This window comes from Taudactylus pleione, unplaced genomic scaffold (genome assembly GCF_031769625.1).
Source record: "Taudactylus pleione unplaced genomic scaffold, aTauple2 ptg000039l, whole genome shotgun sequence".
Classification (NCBI taxonomy): Eukaryota; Metazoa; Chordata; class Amphibia; order Anura; family Myobatrachidae; genus Taudactylus; species Taudactylus pleione.
In genome coordinates, this window is record NW_028284441.1 from 529,157 (window position 1) to 552,896 (window position 23,740).

Sequence of the window (23,740 nt, forward strand, 5' to 3'; positions counted from 1 at the left end):
GTAGTGGGCGTTTCTATGCTGGCTTTGGGCATCTCTATACTGGCTTTGCGATTGCAGTCATTAGCATATTTTCGCGGCAGACCTGCGTGCATAATCTCAGCTGCAATCAAATTAGTGATCGGTAATGAATCAGGCCCATAGTTCCTACATTTCTGTATTCTTTTCACCTCTTGCACTGACACATGACTGTGATTATATAGATTATAACGTAATTGTAGAACAGCAGTAAAAATTAGAAATATTAAAAAATTAATTGGAATTCCTGTTTCTATGGACCCATTCTGCCCACATGATGACATATTAATAATAGATGTTTGAAGGTGATTAAACCTTACAACTGCCCCTTGCACTCTTTGCTTTGCTTATATTACATGGCAGGCTGATCCCTTCTGTTCAATCAGGTTCACCCATGTAATAACTGGTGCAGGCTTATTGCAGAGTTTCCTTCTGGTTCCAATACTATCAGTTATACAAAATAAGAAACAGCAACAGTCAGATAGAGAAACAAGCTCACTTCTAGTAGTTATTTTATCTCAAAATACCCAAAGGTGGGGAATTCAATTAATGGCGTATCCGTTCGCCCTGCCAGAATTGTGCAGCAGTGGGATCTCGCAGAAAAGTTTTCGCCACCCCATAGGCTAGCATGCACTTTTGTACGAATCCGGCATTCAGTTGGCCAGATGAAGGGTGCTGTTGACGGTATTTAAACGCTGCAGCAATGGCAATTCACACCCTTTGCCTGCAATTGAATCCCCCCCAAAGTGTACAATATTTCTTTATGTTGTTGAATATATTGCATTAAACACATCTAATGGATCCTTCATTCAATTCTAACCACTTCAAATTGAAAGCAAAGTAATTAACTACACCAAGATGTTCAGACCATATAATAACTTGGTATATAATTTAATTACTTTTATGACCTGATCAAATGGGTACAGTCTATTACTTTGCTTTCATTTTGAAGTGCTCATGATTCAATGAAGAATACATTATATGGGGCGTTTTCAATGTCACTTGTTTAATAATAATGTAAATACATTTGATGTGACAAGAGATGCAATTGTGATGCAACCCTTGTGGATCTGGGTCTTTGGGTACTTTATTGTGATATTAGTGAGATGAAATTACATTATGTGAGAGATTCCCAATTTTTATTTTTTAATCTTGTTTCATGTTATATTGTTAAATATATATATTTTTTAAATAATCAGTAAGATCAGCTAATTTCAGCAGTCATTGGCCACCTATGTGTGTGGATACGCTGATAAATTCTTTGCTAGATCCTCAGGTTAAGCTGTGGGAATGGCCCATCTCTGTCCAGCTCTAATGTACAGTATGAATCAATGACTGCTTCATTTGAGAAAGTGACTTAGCAAAATGAATAACTGAACGATTGTCACAATTTGCAGTATGCCTGTTTGATGTAGCCTTTACCCAGTACATTTAAAAAAACACTGCCTTGATAAAGAAGCCACTTGGCGAAACGCGCATTGGCATTCCACGCGCTACTATCGGACTCAGCACCAAAATGTTGTGATATTTGTATTAGCTGAATATTCTTTATTAATCCTGGAGGGGGAATGATATAGGTTCTCCAGTATAATACTTGTACAACTAGAGATATAAACAGACAAGGGCAGGAGAAGCTGAAATCTTTAGATAATCAGCTTAAAAAGCAGTTCTCAATTGTAACAAATGTCCATTTTTCACCCAATGAAATAACAGAGAGACAATATTAAATGTGGATACAGCACAGTAACCATAGTGCCACGTATACTAGGGGAAGTAACCCAATAGTGTTACTAAATAACAGCACAGTACTGTCACAATAAGTGAGTATCGGTTGAATATCTGTCTCTAAACTACAAAAATATTGGTGAAACCAGACGTGGATATTAATAATATTTGAGAAACGCTGTACTTAACTATTATTATATATATATAACGACCTTGTCATCTCTTGCACCTCTCTTGAATTTTAAAGAGAAAGTGAGATGTGAACTTGGTATAAACAACAACGGAGATACAATGTATCAAAGTAATAACAACACTTGTACTTCACAAAGTACAAGCACACGTATTACCACACTAATGGTGCATACACACAATCAGATTTTTCCTTCAGATATGAACGATAACGATTTTAAAATCGTTCAGTCGTTCATATCTGAAGGAAAATCGTTCATATCTGACATGCCTGAACGATGGACGATCAACGATGCGCGTTCCCATTTGTCAGATAACGATATCTGACATCTGATGGGTTTACAGTCAGACTTGGACGATTCCATTCATTTTAATGCAGTCAAAAATCGTTCAATCGTTCAAATTGTTCAAATCGTTCAAAACTTTGGTAAAATCGTTCAAATCGTTCAAATCGTTCAATCGTTCAGTCGTTCATCTGACAAATCTGACAAGTCTGACAAATCTGACCGTGTGTACGCTCCATAATAATAGAATGACAATATAAGAGTATCCACCCTTGATAAATCTGAACTCATTACTGGCCACCACCCCATAAAGTTATTACGGGAACTGATATATTGAATTATTACAAGTCTGCTAGCAGCAGGAATATATTTTAAATCTATACTACACTTTTCCTTTTTTTCTACACATCACTAGTTTGATTTTATGATATTTCGCCTAACCTTTGGACAATTTAATATTTTAAAATAATAACTAATAAAGATTAATTTTATTATTTTTCCAGAAAGATTTTTGAAGGAGAATAATCTTTGGATTTAATCAGTGCACTTGACATTAAATCTTGCCTTTTTCTCTTGTTTCTAAAAACTATATACCATTCGAGATTGTCAAGTAGCACCTCCATAAGTATACTATTATTGTAAACAATATAATGGAGAATTGTTAAAATCCCTAAGAACTACATAGAAATCTCTGGATTAGTTATCAATTAACACATATCGGTGCGGGACCATTCAAGTGGTTTTTGTAAACATTTAAAAAAAGGTTAGGTAGAATCTGATTGGCTCATATAGACAACTTCTCCACTGGTCCACTTTACACTGCATGAATTATGTCCCCATATGTTCCTAATGGTCATAAGATTTAAATTTGTTGTATGATTGTCTTTCAGGTAAATTAAATTAGTGCAATATTTCCAAGGGGTAAATTTACTAAAGTGAGAGTTTTTAGAAGTGGAGATGTTGCCTATAGCAACCAATCAGATTCTACTTAATATTAAAATAGCACCTTTTAGAAGATAAAAGGTAGAATCTGATTGGTTGCTATGGGCAACATCTCCACTAATAAAAACTGTCACTGAAAAAAAAAAAAAAAACAGGACGGAAGTATTAAGACATGGTAGTACTAAAACACTCAGTAAGTGATGCTAAAAACAGAACATTAGTGAAAAACTGCGTATGTTACCAGGTTTGGAGTCAGGTTCAATTAGCCGCAAGTTTCGGGCTCTGTCCCGCATTAATAATCTGTGCATGTCGCGTGGTTACTTTGGTAAAAGAAAAAAAAATCAAAACAGAAACCACAGATCACATCGCACCAGTATCAGGTTAATTCTGCAGTGTATGAACTAAAGTCTGGTCGCATAATTAAACCCCTCACTCTGCTTTTCAGAGAACATGACATGAAAAATAAAGTGTCTTTTTTAGCCATATTTTACAATGTAAACACCTTTACACATTCTATTACTCATAACTAGAGGCACTGCACCATATCCTGACATTTTTACATTTATATAAATACTTTTACAAAGTTGTCACCTACAAGTGCGAACTAAAGCCGCAACTTAACATGATTTTGTAATTGAATAGGAAAAAGTTGCGGCTGCTGTGAAAAAGATGTATGCAATAATTTCTGGTTAAATAAATCTGGGCCTGATTCAGACCCGCTCGCAAGCGGGTCGATGGTGCCCTAGTGCGCATGCGCACAACGGAGGGAGCTCCGTTGTGTGCATGCGCGAGACCCGGGGAGCGACGGGGAAGCCGTCGCTCCAGGTCTCACACCAAAGGGGGCGTGCTATCGATGTTGATTGACAGCACGCCCCCTTTGGTGGACGTGCCAGGGGCGTGGCTGCCAGACGGAGGCGTTCCCATGGGAACGCCTACCATCTGGGTCCGGCCCCACTGACATCACTAGTGATGTCAGTGGGAGTGATTTTGGCTCTGATAGAGCCAAAATCACTCCAGGGCTTGCGGTCACCGAGACCCTACCGCAGGGTCTCGTCGCAAGCCCGATGGTCGCGATGGTCTTGACCATCGCGACCATCATCATGGAAGCTCGCATAAGCTGTGGGTGGTAACCCACAGCTATGCAAGCGTCCAAGAGGCCGCTCCAAGTTTAGGTAGGAGGGCCCTGATTCAGAGCGAGCGCTCTGGTCAGAGCGTCCGGCTCTGAATCAGGCCCTCTGTCCCTTAATCTAAAAATAAGTAAATGTATGTTCAGTCCATACCTAAAATTCAAGTCTCAGGGGGAGATGCACTAATTAAATTATCTACCAATCAGCTCCCAACTGTCATTTTTCAAACACAGCCTGTAAACTGACAGTTAGAAGCTGATTGGTTGGTACTTTATCACTCTCCACTTTATCACTCTCTAAGGCTTAGTGCATCTCACGGTGCGGTGTGAATGGGTAACCCGGGTCCCGTTCACTTCATAGGGAGAGCCGGCACCTGGGGGGTGAGCTCATCTCCAAGCGCCAGCTCAGCAGTGATGGCCATGAGATCATCGACCCGGCATTAGTGCCGGGTCAGGCTGCGAGTGTGAAAGGGCTCTCAGACGGGTCGCACCCGGGATCGATGCGTGCACAAATCCTGGGTGCGACCCGCCATTAGCGGTGAGAATTCCCAGGTAAAGTATGACTGAAAAATCCTCAACCTCTTCTTTCTGGCTACAGTGACTCTTGCATAATGTTTCATTGGTGCGTCTATCAGCACCTCTCATCAATGGGGATACACTCATTAAAATCCACAGGATTAGGTTCCGAGCAGATTTGATTTGAAAATGAACAAGATATGGGCAGCTGTCTTTGGATGTAACGAGGATGAAAGGTTTTGGTTCAGTGCTGAATTCACCAAATATCGATTGTCTTATTTTTCTATTCCTTCCCTTCATGATTGTAGTAACATACAAAGGGCCTCATTTATTAACGAGTTTTATCAATCACAGAGAGTGATAAAACTTTTTTGCATATGATAATGGTGCTCCAGCCAATCAGCCCCCAACTGCCATCTGTGTGAAAAATGACTGTTGGGAGCTGATTGGCTCGAGCACCATTTATCACATGGTGGGTACACACTACACGATATGCTCCCTGAGCGATATCGTGTAGTGTTGTCCCCGGCAGGCTGTGCTCAATGTCGTTCATGACATTGAGCACAGCCGCTGAACGATATCATTAACGATATCGTTCAGCGCCGGGCTCTCTCCCCCATTCCCTGACATGCAGCAACCTGACGAGATTGTCAGGTTGGCCTGCATGTCAGCCCGATGAACGATGATGACGAACGACCCGCGGGAACGCGCGTCGTCGTCATCGTTCATCTTTTTGGTGTTAAAAATGGACGATAAAGTGGACAACTGAACGATATCGTTCAGTCGTCCACTTTATCGTCCAGTGTGTACGCACCAATACGCAATGAGTTTTATCACTCTCTGTGATTGATAAAACTCGTTGATAAATCAGGCCCAAAATGTTAAAATAATGGTCATACGTGATTGCTATGAAGTTACTGCATGATAATAACATGTGAAGGTGTCCGAGTTTGGGATCCAGTATAACCCTGTCCCGCTGCAAGCAAGACACAAAACACAGAAGGAAGTAAATTCTGAAAATGAAAAATGTGAGGGTGAAGTCTATGTGATATAAACTGATGTGTGATCTATGTGATATAAACTGTCCCACGGAATTCAATTTCTCAGAGGATGCACGGTAATTCTGGACATTGATTGAGATCAAACAAGGGCAGAGGATGTGGGGTGATGAGGAAATGAAGGCAACACACTATTTCCAAATCTATGTTTAACCCATTATGCTAGCCGCAGTAACCAGCAAAAATTAAATTGCAAATTTAAATGTCCGTCCAGTTTTGATGTCTGGCCAGACATAACGAGCAGCCGATTTGTACATTTGTATGCTTACCAAATCGCACGCTCGGTCAGCGGGGCAGTCAGACAGCAGGGCGGGCGGGCGGCTGCTGCGTCACTGCAGTGTGTACCCCACATTACTCAAAGAATTACATACAATATACACTGGGGTGGTTTAGTAATGTTCTTGTCTTCAAAAATGGCACCCCTGTTATCAAGGCAGCTGCCTCTGTCTGCCTGATTTATACTATAAATATATGCAACTGTATTGTTATTTTTTATGTGGTGCAGAGGAGAGATACAACCTGAATAGTTAATCATTGGTAACTATGGAGTCTATTTACAAAGCCTTGGATGGAGATAAAGTACTAACCAACCAGCTCCTAACTGTAATTTTTCAAACACAGCCTGTAACATGCCGTTACGAGCTGATTGGCTGGTACTTTATCTTCGATCACTTTATCTCCATTCAAGGCTTAGTAGTACTAAGCCTTCGAGAGAGTTAAAGTGGATGGAGAAAAAGTACCAACCAATCAGCTCCTAACTGTTGTTTTTCAAACAGCCTGTAAATTGATAGGAGCTGATTGGTACTTTATAACCATCCACTTTATCTCTCTCCAAGGCTTAGTACATAGACCCCTAAGAACATACATCTACTCTTCTGGTGGGTTGTGTGGGCTCATTTGTGTGGGCCTGGTGTCACTATGACAACCATATGCAGGTGCACCTGAGCTACATTCAAGCCATTCATTCTTTCTAGAACAGCAAATGGAGAGTACTCCACAGAAGGAAGAATGACTGCTTTTGTAATTTACAAAGTATTCCACGTGGCTTAGATCCCAATCAGAAACCACAAATATGCACTCATAAGTAGACAATTATTACTCAATGTTTCTGAACGATTTCCCTGTAACTGATATAATCATTTTTGGAAATCCAAGGGGGATATCCAATTAGCCCCGTACATTGTTCGGGTGCTAATAGATCAACCAAAGTCACCGGCACTTATTGGGGCTTTTTTTTTTCGGGACCTGATGTGTCCCGAAAAACAATCCACGAAAAGTGTAGTTTCTTTCACCCTTGAAAAGGGGAAAACACATAGGTCTATTAGCTTATCACGCATCCTATGTGTTTTCGGAAGAAATAGCCTATTATTTAGTACGAAATAATAGGATAGGGGGAAAAAAACATTAGCGAAAAATGGGGGTAATTGGCAAAAAATCCCCAGTTTTCGCAGATCGTGGCTAATTGGATACCCTCCAAGGCTTAGAACATCTACCCCTGTATATCTCTCCACTTTATCTCTCTCCAAGGCTTTGTACATATCCCCCCAAGTGAGATGATTACCTCTGGCCTATGGGGGAAAAGTATTGAACCATCTAAGAGTGGAGAAGTGGACAAGTAAAGAAGTTGCCCATAGCAACCAATCTGCTAATAGCTAGCTTGTATTAAGTGCATCATATAAAATGATAGGTAGAAGCTGATTGGTTGCCACTTCTCCGCTCTTTAGGAATTTTAATACATCTACCCTTATATCTCATTATCTCTCTTGGAACTTGTCAGCCAGTCATAACCACTTTAAGACCCCATGGGGCGCTAGGCCACATACTAGTTTTGGGCCCTCTACAGTCTGCACACTGCCGCTTGTAAAAAAAACAAAACATAAAAATGGGTTAGAGCGATCAGGGCCACTGAGAGGCAACAGGACCATAGGAATCAGCCTAAGTTGCCTAATGGATGATCCAGCTATGCAGCCAGCCACAGGTCCTCTTACATCACGTGTCTCTTAGTAAAGGGATGAGCTGGCAATATTACCTGCGCAGTTTTCCTACGCTTGTCAGAAATGGCACCAAAGACACATTCACTGCATGGAAGTCACAGCATAAACAGCACAAGTATTTCAGGATATTTCACAAGGTGAAGCAACAACTTTTTTTTTGTGAATCTGAAATTTCTTTATTTCTTTAAATTCTACTTTTGCAACGTTTACAGGTAAAAAAAATGTTGTGTTCTTTAAATGAATCTATTTGAAAAGTGGGTATGTCACAGTAATACAGAATATGTCACTATGACAAATTAGAAAATGTATAAGTTGAGTTATTTTCACATACATTATTTATTACCAGTTATTTATATATATATATATATATATATAAATATATAATATATATAATATATATATATATATATATATATATTATATTTATATATATTTGGCCATTCACAAAGTGAACGGAGATAAAGTACCAACCATCCAGCTCCTAACTAATTTTTAAAACACAGCCTGTGACATGGCAGTTAGGAGCTGATTAGCTGGAACTCCAGCCAATCAGCTCCTGTCATCTATTCGAAAAATAACAGTTGGGAGCTGATTGGCTGCAGCACCAGTTATCATACGCAACGAGTTTTAAAACTTATTGCGTATGATAAAACTAATTGATAAATGGGCCCCTCAGTCTGTAAAATGACAGTCGGGAGCTGATTGGTTGGTACTTTGTTTCTCTCCACTTTATCTCTTTTCATCCGCTGGCTTATGTTTTCAGTAGATTGTTGGAGAAAAATTGCTGGTGAAACATATAACAACACTTAAAGGATATCTTTGGGAACATATTTGCAATGATTTCCCAGAAAAAAATCACCATCATGAATTATTTTTTAAGAAGTCTTATAGTTCTGTATCCAAGTCTATTAATTGCCCAAAGAAACATATAAAGAATAATACCAAACAAAACACAAAAGCAAGTGCGAACATACAGTAGTTTACACATAAAAACTAAATAAAATTTAAAATTATTTCTGGGAAAAAACCCTAACAAGTATACAAAATGGGAAGACTAGAAGCAGTAGTAGGTTTTCTTTCAATTGCGTAATGTTTTCATTCTGTAATATAACTTCTAAAACGGAAAAGTGGAGTTGTTTCCACAGAAACCAATCTGATTCCATCTATCATTTTCTAGAACATACTAGATAAATGATACCTATAATCTGATTGGTTGCTATGGGCAAATTCTCAACTTTTTTTTTTCAAGCTTTAGTAAATCTCCCTCCAAGTATTGCTAGTATTCACATTTCATTCACATGTTATGGTTACAGTATGGGTCTGCTAGTTACTGCAGCCTTCTAGTATGACACACTTGCATATTTTGGCATGCCATTGATTCTCATTCATGTTTTAATGAAAGCAACTGAAGATAAGATAGTTACACATATTACACAGGAAGAACAGTAAAAGAATGCTATGTTAGGAATTCTGTTCAGCAAGTAGGGTAACCAATGATTTGCTTTGCATTACAGAGCCTACATTTTCATTTAACCCCCTAAATTCAGTGTACCAATCTAATTATAGTACCATAGTTATAGGAATTTTTTATTTACCAAGATCACCATTAATTTAAAAGAAAAAAAAGCAAAGTATTTCAGATACGTCAATTTAAAAAAAATAAAAAATGTCTGCGCAGTGTAAGTTTTATTGGCTGTGTGCAGCAGATAGCTACATTTTGCACCCATAATGGAAATGTATGACGTGTTTCTTTGAGAGTGGTTATTTATTAAGCCACCAAAATCGGTTTAATAAATAACCCTTATGAGAATAATGATGTCTCTAGAACAGTCTGGGTGACACACAGTTTGTAAACCCTTTATAATCTGGAACAATTCAAAAATAATAAAAATTACTCCATTCAGTCTGTATATAATATATACAATAGGTGAATAGTCTCCACCAAAACTGTCCAAGAATGACTTCTCAAGGCAGCATTTACATGCTGAAATTAATATTGTTACACCAGTCCCTCCAGATTCATGCATTGTACCATTCGCAATCAAAAATGTTCCCATACAGAAAATTCAAATACATATTTAATATAAAAAGACAAACATTTAAAGTAATTCTTCAAACTGCATCTGAAGTTTAAATTATGTTAGCAGTTCTGTAATATATTCATTTCATACCTGATAGTCTAGCAGTGTCCTGAGTTTGTTTATTAAAAGCACCTATGCCGAGAAGTTACAGAATAGATCCACAAAGTCACAAGTCCTATACATCTGTGTCAGAGTGTAAGGGCGAAGTTTAGTCAACTTTGCTGTACAAGATGCTGTTACTAGGACCAGTGACTATATAGTGTAGTGAATGCTGCCCTTTTGTTATGTGTGGTAACAGCCAATGAGGTATGACAAGGGGGCAGGACTCTCTTAATAGTATGATAAGGACTTTGGGCTTTTAAAAAAAAAAAATTCACAGGGGAAATGAGCATTGCTAAATGCAGCTTATGTGTGAGAGCTGTAGGGGGGAAGCAGCCAGTGGAATCATTGTTTTCATGTCTCCACAGGGACAACCTCTATCTCTTATGAAAGCATCCATCCATAATTACAAAACATGTTAAGCAGATACAATTATGAGTAAACACAACGTGGGAACGGGTCTAATTAATTGGCATAAAGTGATAGGATCATTCATTAACTATAACACTGTACAGTTGGCTTAGTTTACAGGAATAGACTAGTTACGTTGCACTTGGCATTGAGCAATTGGGGGCACTCAATATAGCAGGTATGAGAATCTCTTGTTGCTATGTACTCACACTTGTATACTGGGGCACAATTGTATACATTACCATACTACTATAGGCACATTGCATAGCTCAAATGCGATCGATTTTACATCTCAGCTGGTATTACAATAAGATTAGGAAAACTATTATGATGTCCCTCCTTCAACCTCCTGCAATATCACACTAAGGGGTCTATTTACTAAGCAGTGTTAGGAGACAGAGTGAAAAGTGATAAGAAAGTGATGAGGTGCCAGCCAATAAGCTCCCAACTGTCATCTCACAGGCTGTGTTTGAAAATTTACAGTTGGGAGCTGATTACCTGGCACCTTATCACTTTTTTATCACTTTTCACTCTGTCTCCTAACACTGCTTAGTAAATAGACCCCTGAGTATTATAATTACTTAGGCTGCAGGGAGGGAGGGTTAGGGTTAGGTACCAGCGGGGGAGGGTTAGGGAGGGACAAGATCGGAAATGCCATTGATGTTCCCTGATCCGTGGGAGGATCAGTGAAATTATACATGTTAAATTTCACCAACGTGCAAATCACAATCATATCTTGATTGTGATCAGCAAATCAGTGAAATCCGATCCTGCAACCCAGCATCTCTGCATCGCAGGATGACCATCGTTGGTGTATGGGGGCCTTTGGTCCTACTGTTACAGTGTTCTGCAGGTATTTGATGCAAAATTTAAAGTACACAATGTAATTTAATACAAAAAATTTTAATACATGAGCAAAATTGGTATTTGTAATGGGCCAATTACTTGTAGCCAGCCCCAGACATTCAGTACGTGAAGAGCTGCTACTCACTGACGGGGAAGCTGCAGTCTAGCCAGTTGGCTGGGGTTTGACAAAATGCTCCAGCACACGTAGCACAATCAGAACACCCTGGTTCTTTCATCACATTTGCTTTTACTTAATATTTGCATTAGAAAACCTGGGTGGTTGTGAAATCATTTAATTCCTTTTAGTACAATATCGGAGGTTTGTAAAAATCTCTCTCTCTTTCTCTATAATAATTTTACATATGCCTGTTTGTATTGGATCACATTGGATCACCTGATATTTTAGAGGGTAGATCGTAAGAAGAATGTGACCTGGTGGGTTTTGTAGGTACTATGCACAGCCCTCAGGAGGGATTGTGGCTTCCTGTTTCCTGGTCCATGGGTTCACACGCCACTGTAGGAGATATGTACAGCTTGTTAACTAGCCTTTCTGCCCCACTGGAGGTTTCAGTCACTGCAGGCTAGGAAAAGTGGTCCAATGTACAGATCCTAGGGCAAAGCACGTCACCCCCTTGCACAATCCATCAGTTGCATGCCCTATACCCTGATAGCATACTGTAAACAGCCCATGGTATACAACTCTGCATACTGTGGCTGAGGCAACAACTAAAATAAAATCCTTCTCATTTCTGACAAAAGTGAACATAAAAAAACATAATATTATATTTTTGTGCACTATAAAATGCAACTGACAAATGACTCCAGTATTACATTCATTTTCGAGAATGAGCCAACTAATTCACAAAACTAATTTACTCAATATAATGGTCAAACAAAAGTGTAGTAACGAATCAGAGGTGCTTTCATTTTGTTGTACTCAATCAAATCAATCAATGAAAGTTACATACTGATTGGATTCCAATCCCTTCCCTTAGCCTGAGCACCAAGCGATGGTATAACTGTCTGATTTTGCGGGTGGCTAAGCTTTATGAAGTCCATCGTTCAGGTATAGTGCCCGGATGACTTCTGGGCCACATGGGGGCCCATCAATGTGGCCAAAAGATGTCCGCGCACACAAGCAGTTATCTGCTGACATTTTGAGACATGCACAAAAATAATCCAATTGATTATAAACTGAATGACTATCATGAGTGACATTTCAGACAAATACAAGTTTGCGGTACAGCGGTGCCACTGTGCAGAGGTGGGAAGTTCCGTTGATCTAACCATTGCGTTCCGGTTTTGTTCTTCCATTCCGCAGAATACAATCCGCTCTGTGGGGTTGGTTCAGAGTTGCAGAGAAGTTGGCTGTAATTGTACCTGTAAAGTGTGCTTGGAGAAAAATGGGACTATTCGACCGTATACTGAGTTGTATGCGTCTATGAACTGCATGTCCTTATCCATACCAATGGTGGATATAGACTTATCTTTTAGGGGGGGCGGTTCTACGGTTTAGTCCGACACCCCCTGAGACTTCTGCATTGTGTCCAGCAATGAGAATTATAGTATAGCCTTGTGTGTTACAAACTTTACTTTATTAGAAGGGCACTCATTTATCAAATAAGGTTCATCTGTTTATTGCATTCTATATTTTTATCAAGGGTCTGAAGAATTATATAATATAGTAAATAATATTGAGCTTATTTAATATAATGTATAACATGGCCTGGCCCAGTGTGATAGGGGCCGACACCCACGTATACTAGAGCTGGTGAGTACAAATGAACCACACTGCCATCCACCACCCACTGGCACCCCCCCCCACGGCTGACATCTGCCACCCCCCTCCCCCGCCATCCCACGGCAACTATAGAGCTGGTGAGTGCTGCTGCAGCTTAACTACAGTGCTATGAACCACCAAACAACATCGTTGACACTTACCTATTTTGTCTTGTACCCTCGGACGGCAGCGCGGCACCTTGGCTGAGCTTCCTTTAGGCTCCTCTCTCTCTCTCAGTCTGAGCGTGTGACGTAACAGGCCACACACATCAGTAGTGGAGAGGAGAGTTGTGTCAGTGGGACAGAGAGGCACCTGGCAACAGCTGTCCAATCAATCATGAGCTGCTGCTGCTGACAGTCTGCCAGGGGGTGCACAGAGGAGCTATAACAAGCCAGGCCTCCATACCGCCATGAGTATGGAGCAGGAGTCAGACTGCCGGGACAGTGCGTGTGTGCGTCCCATCACATTCGCACTGGAGGCAGCAGTGTGCTAGGGGTGGCGATCGCCCCAATCGCCCCCCCCTGGATCCGCCACTGATCCATACTCATATTTTCATAGCCATCATTATTATCAGTTTTGACTGCGCATAGACCAGCACTATCCTTGGTACATGCAATCAGACAGATCTCAGCATAGCCTGCAATTTTTTTCTACACGACCTCACTAAACTTAGCATACACTTCATTAGCACCTTATTACACTCCTTCAGCTGCAAGTTTAGATTCGATTGGCTACTGAGCATGAAAAATATGAAGATACGAGATGTGGCTATTAAATAACAAGACTGATGCTATAGTTTATGTTTAATTATATTAAGTAAATTTTAACTTTGTTCCCCTTCTATGTACTCCCCTTCTGCATCCACACACCGCAGCATTCTGATTTTCCATTGGTCAAAGCTGTTCTGTAGCTCATTATCTGCCAGTTGACTTAACAACTCCATCGTTTTCTTCTTTACCTTAATGCAAAACGGGTTCCCTTGAGTACAGATTTGACTTTAGGGAAAAGAAAGAAGTCACATGGTGCTAGGTCTGGTGAGTATGGAGGGTATTTTAGCTCTGCAATCTGTTTCTCGGCCAAAGACTGCTTCACAGAGGGAGCTGTGTGGGCTGGTGGGTTGTCTTGATAAAGGATGAAACTATTTTTCCACAACTCTGGCCTCTTCTGAGTCTTTCCCACAAAGTATGTTAGAATATTTTTGTAGTAATGTTGATTCATCATTCGGATGCTGAGTCGACCGTCAATTTGAACAATTTGAACAATTTATTCCATATTTTCATTTGTTTTTGATGAGCAAGACCTTCTGGGACATTCAACATCTTCGACATCCTCACGACCCTCACTACGGGCTCTATTTATTAACATTATTTTTACTAAAATAAAGTGAAAAGGGTGTTTTCACATTATTTTAGTATCACCTATAGTTATTTCAGGGCAATTGGAGTAGAATTCGTAAAATTCTACTCCAACCCCTAAGTATAATTTATTTTTAGTAAGCAGATCGCATTTCCCATAATTGTAATGGGAAATGTGATCCGACCAAAGTTACTAAAAATAAATTGTAAAAAAATACCGGGGAAAGCCCTGTGATAATAATGCCACCTGGAGGTGGCGTTATCCAAGGTCTCCCCCGGTTGCCGGACTCCTACTCTGCTCTAACCGGAAGAGCAGAGCCTGGAGCCGGCCCCAGTGATCAGCTGTGTGGTCTAAACAGACCGCAAGTTGATACACTGCAAAAAAAAAAATAGTAAAAAAAAAAATTCACTTACCTGACTCCAGGGACCAGTGGTCGGGGCTCCGGTGATGACTCCCCTCCGGTCAGCTGGTCTACCATGCTGCACTGCGGCCCGGTCATCAGGTGATCGGGTCCCAGTGCAGTATGGGATATCAGCTGACCGTGGGCATGGAAGACTTCACCGGAGCACCGATGACTGCACCTAAGTGCTATTAAGGGAGGGGGGGTCGCGGGGGGGTCCGCGATCGTGGGGGCGGGGCTTAGTGTCGGGGGCGGGGTTTAGCACAGGGAGGGGTTAGCAGCGGTGGCCAGTCGGCGCATGCGCGGGGCACTAGTCACGGTATTTTTTGGCAAAAATATCATGACTAGAGTGCGGAGGGGATTCGCAGGGACAGGCTTTCTTGCAAGCTCTGTCCCTGCAAGGGATTTGTAGTAAATCCCTGTGATATTTCCTATATTTGCAATGCGAATTCAGTCGATAATATCACACTATAAAATTAGCTATAGTGCGTATGTGCGTGTGCATGTGGTAGGGAATATAGATTGTAAGCTCCACTGGGGCAGGGACTGATGTGAATGGACGAATATTCTCTGTAAAAGCGCTGTGGAATATCTGTGCGCTATATAAATAACTGGTAATAAAGAATAACTGGTAATAAATAATAAAAATAAATAAAGATATAGTGGTTGTTTTGTTTTGTAACTAAACACGTTGCTCTACTTTTGAACTAAGCACTTTTATGACGCACAGGAAAACACATATTCGTCGAAAGCTGTGTGGCAGCAAACTATCAGTGCGAGAGGGGTGAAACTTGCAAAACCATTTTGGGATAGTCCAAGGTATATGTTACCCCACTCACTTTTAACTCACGCAGTATGGTTCATTTTTTACAAGTACAGTCTCGTTATTTAATAACTACACCTCATATGCATGAACAGTCTGCAAAACAGACTTGTGTGCACTTCTCCATCACTGTGCTCTGTGGTACGGTTAGGGCGTAATAATGGTGAAGACTGAGTAGAACAAAAATGATAGTGAAAATTTTATTTGGAACACCTAAAGTCTCATTATGTCTGAGGAACGTGTAAAATTCCATATCAGAATGAGGTAAATACTCTGCAAAACAGTTTAGAAAATATCACCTCTACTATGGGGCATAACAAACACTGCAATGTTGCCCAATGTTGCCGTCACTATCACCATATCTGGCCAGCTTAATGCTTGCTACAGCCTTTTGAAACTTAACATATTTCCTTTTTCAAAATGGAGTAAAATGCGTTAGTAGTGGAGATGTTATGGCGTAATGTTATTAATTTCTAGTAAGTCAGGGCCAGATATAAATATGGGTTTAAAGCTGTTAATAATGTAATTTTATTCTTTAAATTTATTTTATTTTATTAAAACATGCACAATAAAACAGTATTTAAAAATAGATCATTATGTTTTTAAAAGTAACAATTTTAAAATACATTAAGCTTTTCTTCCAGTGTATAACTGATAAAATAATTAATCAGATCTGGTTAAATGCACATTTTCCCAAATGCTTCTTGCATGAAACTTGTTTTCTTATCCTCCTATATCTGGAATAGATAGCAATGTACATTCACAAATACTTAAAAAAATAAATAAATAAATATATATATATATATATATATATATATATATATAATATGCCTCCTCCCCTGATGTCCTCAACCTGTGAGATATAAGTAAGGCGGAGTGTCTAGTGAGGTTCCATTCCCTGCCAACACAGATGCCATGGATACTACAGTATCTGCAGCCAACCTCGTGGCATGTGCAGAATGATGAATCTAACTTGTTTTCTGAGAAACTGTCCAGACTAAATGATTTATTTACAGTAATGGGATTATCTGCCTCTCATTCATTCATTCGGATGGGACTCATCAGTGCACAGAAACAAGCACACAAACTGTCTTTCAGGCACCATTAATTGCATTAGCTCCCCTTGGGCTCTATTCATCATGCTAATTATCAGGGTCCGAACGACCACCGATAATTAACATTCCTACTTACCGTGGGCGCCGGAGCTATTAATCATTGCTCCAGTGCGTAGACAGCTGATCCGAAAATCAGCTGTCTCCCCGTAACTTTTCACTGCTCCATTCAGATCCCTCCACCCCTGTCCGGCTCCTCTTTTTGGAGCAGTGTACCTCTTGCACATGCGTGACCTACAAGCAGGGCCAGCTCCAGGGGTTGGAGCACCCTGTGCCGGCCCTTAAGAGGGCACCTTTACATTGTGCGCGGCAAAGCCACGCACGACAGACAATGGGGGCGTGGGGTAATTACCATAGGTCTCGCCCCCTATGTGACGTTAATTGGAGGCATACCCGCATGGCATGCCTCCAAATAACGTCAGGCTGGGGGGAGCCTCACTAGCTGGGCTTCCCCCAGCCCTCTCCCATCACTGAATGGATGCCGCGCGCATGCGCACGGCATCCATTCAGACTCCAGGGTCCAGCATCGCCGCACAGCTGCGGCGGTGGGGGTCCCCAACCTCCCAATTTGACCACCCGCCGGCCACTTTGGCCCAAGGGTGGAACAGCGGGACAGTACTGTCCCGCTGAAATTGGGATGTTGGGGAGGGGTGCGCCCTTTATGGGTGGCGCCCCTGTGCGACCGCACTGGTCAAACACTCCTAGAGCCAGCCCTGTCTACAGGTCATGCATGCGCACAATCGCCCTGGCGTCAGGAGCTGGACAGGGGCGGAGAGATCTGAATGGATCACTTTTCGCGATCCAGGACTCCGGTTGCGGGAGTGCTCGCCATCTAAAGATGGCGAATGCTCTAGCAGTCAAGCTCAGAAAATATAGTATTTCTTGAGCTTGATGAATACTGTCCCCATACTAGTGTAGTGCTATTCCGGTAAGCAGGTGATATCTGCATTATCTTTTTGACGAATGGGCTGAAAAATGTATTTCTACAATTGCAGGTGAAAATGTTCATTTTAACCTGCTTTTGCAGAAATTAAGTGATGATGAATAGAGCCCTATATTTGTAGAAAGATATACCAAATATCTGGTATATATTTCTACTTTATTCTTCTAAATAAATGAGAATGCTAGCTAGGTTATTGATATTTGCATTGTAGTATAACTTCAAACAGAAACAGTTAACCCCCATGGAATAGCATGCCCTTTGTATCCAGCCGGCAGTGCCAATTTTATGGCAAGAATGAAGGAAAATTGCAAATGGTCCCTCAACTCATGGGGTTTCTTCCCCTAGGCATACCCACCTTTCCAGAAAGTGTGGGAGCTCTGCTTGGTTCTCAGCCATTATCCCTCATGTCCTTGAATTGGCTGGAGGAATGGATAGGTGTAGAGAAATGTACCCAATAAGTATTAAGTCTGAGGTCAATATTTTTCCATTTACGATAGTAAGAAAAAAATGCCAGTCTGCCAACTACATCTATAAAAGGCAAATATTGGACCATAAATAAAATAGATTTTAAAATGTGTTTTATACACAGTGGATTACGTCTTTCTTTTCAAGGACATATTTGCATCACTAAGTCAGAACTAGACACGAATTTATGTTAATGGTCATGTCTAGAGATGCGTTGATGCTGATATTCTTGTGCACATGTGTGAACGTGAGACTGTGGCCTTGATTTCACTCATGCTGTTTCTATCAGTACCTCAATTATCATACAAGCCTCACAAAAATAAAATATACCAAATATTGCAAAAGTCATATAATACGGTAATTAGGGGTGTGCACCGGCCACTTTTCGTGTTTTGTGTTTTGGTTTTGGATCTGGATCTTTCTTCGTGTTTTGGATCTGGATTGGTTTTGCCAAAACCACCCTTCCGTGTTTTGGGTTCTGGGTTTTGTGTTTTGGATCTGTATTTTTTTTTTAAAAAGCATAAAAACAGCTAAAATCACAGAATTTGTTGGTTTCTCTGCTCCTATGCTATTATTAACCTCAATAACCTTAATTTCCACTCATTTCCAGTCTATTCTGAACACCTCACACCTCACAATAGTGTTTTCATGTCCAAAAGGTTGCACCGAGGTAGCTGGATGACTATGCTAAGCGACACGAGTGGGCGGCACAAACACGTGACCCATCTAGGAGTGACACTGCAGTGGCAGACAGGATGGCAGTTAGAAAAACTAGGCCCCAAACTGTACATAATGCAAAGAAAAAAAAGAAGTGCAAGATGGAATTGTCCTTGGGCCCTCCCACCCACCCTTATGTTGTATAAACAGGACATGCACACTTTAACAAATCAATCATTTCAGCGCCAGGGTCTGCCACACAACTGTGGCTGAAATGATTGGTTCGTTTGGGCCCCCACAAAACAAGCTGGAAATTAATGTGTCCCTGCACAAACTGGCTCTACGGAGGCAAGATGTCATCCTCATCCTCCTCATCCACCGATTCCTCACCCTCTTCAGTGTGTACATCCTCATCCTCACAAAGTATTAACTCGTCCCCACTTGAATCCACCACCACAGGTCCCTCTGTACCTTCTGGAGGCTGGTCTCCCTGGAAGAGCTGATAATTCATTTTGATGAACATCATCTTCTCCACATTCTGTGGAAGCAACCTCCTACGCCTTTCGCTGACAAGGTTCCCGGCTGCACTAAACACTCTTTCGGAGTACACACTGGAGGGGGGGCAACTCAGGTAAAATAGAGCCAGCTTGTACAGGGGCCTCCAAATTGCCTCTTTTTCCTGCCAGTACAGGTATGGACTGTCTGACATGCCTACTTGGATGCTGTCACCGATGTAATCCTCCACCATTCTGTCAATGGTGACAGTATCATATGCAGTGACAGTAGACATGTCAGAAATTGTTGCCAGGTCCTTCAGTCCAGACCAGATGTCCAAACTTGGTCCTGCCTGCCCTGCATCACTGCCAGCGGGTTGCTTAGGATACCTAAGTTTTTTCCTGGCAGCCCCAGTTGCGGGAGAAAATGAAGAAGGAGCCGTTGACGTGTCACGTTCCGCTTCAGCTGACAGTGTGTTCACCAGCAGGTCTTTGCACCTCTGCAGGCTTGTGTCGGCCGGAAAGAGAGACACCACATAGGCTTTAAACCTAGGATCAAGCACGGTGGCCAAAATGTAGTGGTCTGATTTCAACAGATTGACCACCCTGGAATCCTGGCAAAGCGAATGAAGGGCTTCATCCACAAGTCCCACATGCCGAGCGGAATCGCTCCGTCTTAGCTCCTCCTTCACTTTCTCCAGCTGCTTCTGCAAAAGCCTGATGAGGGGAATGACCTGACTCAAGCTGGCTGTGTCTGAACTGACTTCACGTGTGGCAAGTTCGAAGGGCTGGAGAACCTTGCACAACACGGAAATCATTCTCCACTGCGCTTGAGTCAGGTGCATACCCCCTCCTTTGCCTATGTCATAGGTGGATGTATAGGCTTGTATGGCCTTTTGCTGCTCCTCCATCCTCTGAAGCATATAGAGGGTTGAGTTCCACCGCGTCACAACCTCTTGCTTCAGGTGATGGCGGGGCAGGTTCAAGAGTGTTTGCTGGCGCTCCAGTCTTCGGCACGCAGTCGCTGAATGGCGAAAGTGGCCAGAAATTTTTCGGGCCACCCAAAGCGTCTCCTGCACGCCCCTGTCGCTTTTCAGAAAATTCTGCACCACCAAGTTTATTGTGTGAGCAAAACATGGGACGTGCTGGAATTTGCCCAGATGTAATGCCCGCACAATATTGGTGGCGTTGTCAGATATCACAAATCCCCAGGAGAGTCTAAGTGGGGTAAGCCACTGGGCGATGATTTCCCTCAGTTTCTCTAAGAGGTTGTCGGCGGTGTGCCTCTTACTGAAACCGGTGATACACAGCGTAGCCTGCCTTGTAACGAGCTGGCGTTTCTGAGATGCTGCTACTGGTGACGCTGCTGCTGTTGCTGCGTAAGGTGATACATCTACCCAGTGGGCTGTCACAGTCATATAGTCCTTAGTCTGCCCTGTTCCACTTGTCCACATGTCCGTGGTTAAGTGGACATTGTGTACAACGGCATTTTTCAGGACACTGAGGACACTTTTTCTGACGTTTCTGTACAGTCTCGGTATCGCCTGCCTAGTGAAGTGGAATCTAGACGGGATTTGGAACCGGGGACACACTACCTCCATCAATTGTCTAAATCCCACTGCACTAATGGCGGATACCGGACGCACGTCTAACACCAACATAGCAGTCAAGGCCTCAGTTATACGTTTTGCTTCAGGATGACTGCTGTCGTACTTCATCCTCCTCGCTAAGGACTGTTGGAGGGTCAATTGTTTAGTAAAAGTAGTGGTGTTCCTACTTCCTCTCTGGGATGATGAACGACTCCCAGCAGCAGCAACAGCAGCAGCGGCAGCAGTAGGCGTAGCAATGCAGGATCCTCCAGAGGAATCCCGGATAGGAGAGTCAGTCATGCCAGTGACATGGCCTGCAGGACTACTTCCGATCCTGACTAAGGAGGAAATTGACGAGGAGGGAGTTGATGGTGTGGTTTGCAGGCGCTTGGATACAACAGGACAACGGGATTTAGGTGTCCCTGGACTGCTTACGGTCTTAGCCAAAGTTTCTGAACTTGACAGTAACTTTTTATGAACGCGCTGCAGGTGCCGTATAAGGGAGGATGTTCCTAGGTGGTTGACGTCCCTACCCCTACTTATTTCACCTTTACATATGGTACATATGGCAAGACAGTTGTTGTCCGGATTTGGATAGAAATATTGCCAGACCAAAGAGGTGGAATGTTTGGTCTTCTGCCCAGGCATGACCGTGATGGGCTTTTTCATCCCACGGACAACAACTGTCTCCCCCGGAGCCTGATTTAAACAAACCACATCACCATCAGAATCCTCCTCGCCAACTTCCTCCTCAGCGCCAGCTACACCAGTATCCTCATCCTGTTGTACTTCAACAGTGACATCTTCAATTTGCATATCAGCAAGTGGACTGTGGGTGCTCCTTTCAGCACTTGCAGGGGGCGTGCAAATGGTGGAAAGAGCCACCTCTTCCCGTCCAGTGCTGGGAAGGTCAGGCATCGCAACCACCACCACACTTGGACTCTCCTTGGGGATTTGTGATATCTTCTTAGAAAGCACAGTTCTTCGCTGTGCTTTTGCCAGCTTAACTCTTTTGATTTTTTTAGTGGGAGGAGGGCTTCCAGTCATTTCGTCATGTGAAGCTGAACCACTAGTCATGAACATACTAGGGATCGACCTTAGCCGTTCCTTGCCACTCCGTGTCGTAAATGGCATATTGGCAAGTTTACGTTTCTCTTCAGCTGATTTAAATGTCTTTTTCAAGGTCATTTTCCTGAACTTTGCCATTTGGGATTGTATGTGCCCTCTACTATGACATTGGGCATCGGCCTTGGCAGACGACGTTGATGGCATGTTATCGTCTATGTCATGACTAGTGGCAGCAGCTTCAGCACTAGGAGGAAGTGGTTCTTGATCTTTCTCTATTTTATTTTTATCGGAGAAAGTTTGGTCCTCCATTTATGTTATATCGATTTGATATATACGTGCGGCTAAACACAGAAAATAATTTTTTTTTTGGTTTGGACTGGAGTGTACTTTGTGGGTTACAGCACCCTTTAACGGTCAAGCCAGCCGGCCCTTTACTTATGACACAGGCGCACTCTTGGCACTACTTTGTTGATGCACGTGCGGCTACTGCGCACACAATTCACAAACACAGAAAATAATTTTTTTTTGGTTTGGACTGGAGTGTACTTTCGGGGGTTACAGCACCCTTAACGGTCAAGCCAGCCGGCCCTTTACTTATGACACAGGCGCACGCTTGGCACTACTTTGTTGATGCACGTGCGGCTACTGCGCACACAATTCACAAACACAGAAAATAATTTTTTTTTGGTTTGGACTGGAGTGTACTTTCGGGGGTTACAGCACCCTTTAACGGTCAAGCCAGCCGGCCCTTTACTTATGACACAGGCGCACGCTTGGCACTACTTTGTTGATGCACGTGCGGCTACTGCGCACACAATTCACAAACACAGAAAATAATTTTTTTTTTGGTTTGGACTGGAGTGTACTTAGGGGGTTACAGCACCCTTTAACGGTCAAGCCAGCCGGCCCTTTACTTATGACACAGGCGCACGCTTGGCACTACTTTGTTGATGCACGTGCGGCTACTGCGCACACAATTCACAAACACAGAAAATAATTTTTTTTGGGTTTGGACTGGAGTGTACTTTCGGGGGTTACAGCACCCTTTAACGGTCAAGCCAGCCGGCCCTTTACTTATGACACAGGCGCACGCTTGGCACTACTTTGTTGATGCACGTGCGGCTACTGCGCACACAATTCACAAACACAGAAAATAATTTTTTTTTGGTTTGGACTGGAGTGTACTTTCGGGGGTTACAGCACCCTTTAACGGTCAAGCCAGCCGGCCCTTTATTTATGACACAGGCGCACGCTTGGCACTACTTTGTTGATGCACGTGCGGCTACTGCGCACACAATTCACAAACACAGAAAATAATTTTTTTTTTGGTTTGGACTGGAGTGTACTTTCGGGGGTTACAGCACCCTTAACGGTCAAGCCAGCCGGCCCTTTACTTATGACACAGGTGCACGCTTGGCACTACTTTGTTGATGCACGTGCGGCTACTGCGCACACAATTCACAAACACAGAAAATAATTTTTTTTTTGGTTTGGACTGGAGTGTACTTTCGGGGGTTACAGCACCCTTAACGGTCAAGCCAGCCGGCCCTTTACTTATGACACAGGCGCACGCTTGGCACTACTTTGTTGATGCACGTGCGGCTACTGCGCACACAATTCACAAACACAGAAAATAATTTTTTTTTTGGTTTGGACTGGAGTGTACTTTGGGGGTTACAGCACCCTTTAACGGTCAAGCTAGCCGGCCCTTTACTTATGACACAGGCGCACGCTTGGCACTACTTTGTTGATGCACGTGCGGCTACT

The 23,740-nt window shown here is 42.3% G+C and overlaps 1 protein-coding gene across 2 annotated transcripts in view; it reads right to left on the bottom strand.

The window, feature by feature from the left end:
- The window catches only part of LOC148538554 (endothelin receptor type B-like), a 71,007-nt gene that overhangs the window by 34,076 nt on the left and 13,191 nt on the right, over nucleotides 1–23,740 (bottom strand). Inside the window, exon 1 of one of the 2 annotated variants that reach the window (XM_088452577.1) lies at nucleotides 10,021–10,148. The exons of the other annotated variant lie outside the window; for it this stretch is intronic. The gene's annotated coding sequence lies outside the window, so the exon portion shown is untranslated. Of the gene's footprint in view, nucleotides 1–10,020; nucleotides 10,149–23,740 lie in introns of those variants that run through there. 2 annotated transcript variants of the gene reach the window in all.